Here is a 3,856-nt window from a genome sequence, read left to right on the forward strand (position 1 = left end):
CGAAGCACATAGACGTTACTCATTTTAGCGAATATACCTCATCAGGAAAATGAAACCTTTAGATACGAGTATATATCTAACATTTGAAATCGGCTTCTAGTAGAAGTGTGTTTCTAACATTATCTATCATCGTCTATGATTTTTATCAGTGTAGGTGGCAGTGAATGTCGTGATTTACTGTTCAATTATTAATGCATCAAATTACATCATAATTTTATTGAACAATGAATCAGAAGACCTTGTTGTCAATTACATCGCTGATAATCACCACTCCATTGACACTCCATAAAAAACATGAAAATGATTCCAAAGCTGTGGTATGACCATGCAAAACCAATGCTACATGTTTAAAACTTTTATCCAATGAATATCCATTCTTTTTTGTTCTTTAGGGAGAAATTGAAATATTCGTCAGCAAGTCTGTCTCCAACTTTTTAAATTGAGCATTTGTTTGATGCCATTGAAAAGAGTTTTTTAATTTTTTCCCCCTTTTGGGAAAAATGAGTTTTGAAACAGTAATCTTTTTAATAGAAATTTTGAGTTTAAAAAGTAAGAAAATTTGTTGGATTACGTGTAAACTATTTTATTGTGAGAATATTTGGTCGAAAATGAGTTTTAGGAAAAAGGAGTTTTTGAAGAATGGTGGACAAACGGGGATTGAATGAGTTATGTCTTATCCTTTGATTGAGTTAATAATTATACAGTTGCCTTTGAAAATCGTTCAAATCTCTATTAAAGATGTCCTGCTTCAAATTTATATGCACTAACTTCAGTTGAAAAACAAAATTAGTATCATAAAGTCGCACTGTGTAAAGGCCATGACAGAATGCTTCATTAGACTGTTCAAGTAATAATAAGGCCCAATGTAGCAATGTTATAGGTTTGAAAAAGTAGAAGAGATTGGTATTAACTATATTTCAAGTCTTGGGAGGCATATTACTTTTGATCGTGGGTGGTCATTGGCATTTTCTTGGTTTCACGGTAAAGATTGTCGAAGACGATCTAGAAAATCCAACAAAATTGTTTACTATATGGAGCTTCGATGGGAAGATGGTGTACGAAAACATCATTGAATCGACTGAGGGCTTCCGCTTTAGCCACTTTGTTGGGTGGGAGGATGTGGCAGTGTTTTAGAGCTAAATTGAATGACCAGACTGTCGCTATAAAGAAATTACATACACCATGTAACGTCCCAAAATTTCATATAATAGAATTATTTGGGGATAACGATTTTGATCTAGATGCCTTTGGTGGACTCATTCTGTAGTTCGTATTTAATGGCATGTCATGGACTCGAGAAAAGTTAATTCAAATAAGTTAGGTCCAAGTTATTGAAGTTCCGAGAAATTGTCTTTAATTGGTAATTAATGAAGTTGGTTTATGATTTAATTTCTATGACAGCATCACGTGTAGGACAAATTTTAATCCTATTTTGATAATTGTTAATTGTAATCCTATTTTGATTTTGATAAATGTTAAAAAGGTTAATTGTAATTGTTACGATCCAAATTTTTCTAGTCAAAAATAAAATGTTGAATTGTCAAAGTCAAAGTCAAAAGGGATTAAAATGAAATAAATTATTTTAATTGGGACTCAATTTATTATGAAAATTATTTTGAAGGTCTAAGTTGGACAATATAAAATTTTAGAGATCTACTTATATATTGCTAGAAGTTTAGAATTTAATGTTCTATTATAGAAATGTTGGAGGACCTCCTTTGCAATTTTGAGTTTGTAGCTACTTGATATATTACAATAAACCCATTTCAATTATAATTCAACACACACACACAAATAATAGGCAAAAACGGGAGAGCGCTGAGAGAGAAACCGAGAAGAAAGAGGAAGAAAAAGAGAAAGAAAGTGAGAAAAAGAAGAAAAGAAAGAAAGAAAGGAGAAGAAGAAGGGAAAGAGGTAGTTCAAGGTCTATCTTCATTTTTCCTTCTCTTTATTTTCTTCAAGAGGTAGATAAATTTTATGTTAAGTTGCTAGGGTTTAATTTGTGGCTAAAATTTCATATTTATGCAAGATGAGTACAAATTGGAGTTCAAGTTTGTTGATTATTTAATTTTCAATTTCATTAAGGTAAAAATACCAATTTTGGCAAATCCTAGATTTTTATTTGGGATTCTTAATTATGAAATGTTAGTGGGAATAATTATATTGATGGAAAACTCTCATCAAACCATGAATTTGAGAAACAAGATAAAAATAAAAATAGGTGGAATCATTGTTACTAGTTTTCTTTAGATTGGAAGGTATAATTATTTTTATGGGTGGGATGAAGGTAAATTTGGATGTAGTATATATTTGTGAAGGTATTAGAAAGTAGAATTAGCGCTTATTGATTAACGGAAAATTTGGAAAAATCATTCAAAGTATCGAGAAGTCAAGTTTTAGTATTCAACTATTAATATTAAGATATACTTAGTATGAGATTTGTTAAATTAGTTATTTTACATCGTATTTCAGGTAGTGACGTGAAAGCTGGGCAAGACTGGTAAATTTAACAAGATTGCAATACATGGATATGTGAGTGGAGAACCTACTTTTCCAATTAAAAAAAAAGGGGGGAATTTCCTTTTTAATTTTATTTTATAGAAGTATATTAATTACCTGAAATGTCTTATTTTCAAGAAATTAGTAAATGAGCAAGATTGTTTTGAAATTTTCAAAAAATAATTGATGTGATTATCTTACTCTAGTGCACTGAGGGGATACGGCCGTGTACTAGAGTCATGTATTTAACTCTTATACATTGAGGGGTTGCAACCGTGTGTAAGGATAACTCTTATCCACTGATGGGCTACGGCCGTGTGTAAGGGTACCTATTATACATTGAGGGGCTACAATCGTGTGTAAGGGTAACTCTTATCTACTGAGGGGCTACGGCCGTGTGTAAGGATACCTATTATATACTGAGGGACTACAGTCGTGTATAAGGATGATCATGTTGTTTCCATCTTATACACTGAGGGGCTACGGTCGTGTACAGAGTGTTGATCAGACGGTTTATATGCGTCTGACTTTGTAGCTTTTAGATCATCAGTAGATGTTTACATGGGGTATATTTTGATGTGAATTTTATGTATATAGTGGTTTATTAGCCTTCAACTTATATTTCCCCGTTTGCTATTCAGCTTATGGAATTCAGATTATAGAATTCAATTCGTTCAATTTTCAGAGTAAAGCTTCCAATTTATAGTATTGAGCAACAATATTTCACAGATTTTCATAGATTTCAGATTATTTATATTCACTATATTTTACAATTATTGAACTAGAATGAAGAATAAAGAATTTTATCATCCAATTATGTCAGTTTTAAAAGTGTTACTAAATTTTTGAATTTCTCAAAGTTTTAGTAAAGCAAGAATTATACATATATGAAAAAGTATACTTATTTTCAATTTATTCACTCACTGAGTTACAAACTCCAATTTTTTTACCATTCTCTTAGCAGATAGCATCTATGTTGAGTAGCTTTGGAGCCTGTCGATCCACCGAGAGTGCCAGACACACACATTGTCATTAGATGTATGATTCATTTCGTCAATTTATATAGTTCAAATTTCCTTTAGGATACATGTATGTTTTGACAGAATCGTTAATTGGTAATTTATAGATCCATACCATGGGCTCACTGCATATTTAATATTCTCATTGCTTCTGGGGTCTTTTGTTTATAAAGCATGGTAAATGTTTTGAATTGTTTGTATTTTAAAGGACTAGCGTGTTATATTTTAAATTATCTGTACAGTTTTGATAAATTTGATATTTGTTTAGGTGATTTAGTCCATATTTTAAAGGAAATTCTGTCAAAATTTTTACACATATATGTCATAGTCAAAGTAGG

This window comes from Olea europaea, chromosome 18 (assembly GCF_002742605.1).
Source record: "Olea europaea var. sylvestris chromosome 18, O_europaea_v1, whole genome shotgun sequence".
Lineage (NCBI taxonomy): Eukaryota > Viridiplantae > Streptophyta > Magnoliopsida > Lamiales > Oleaceae > Olea > Olea europaea.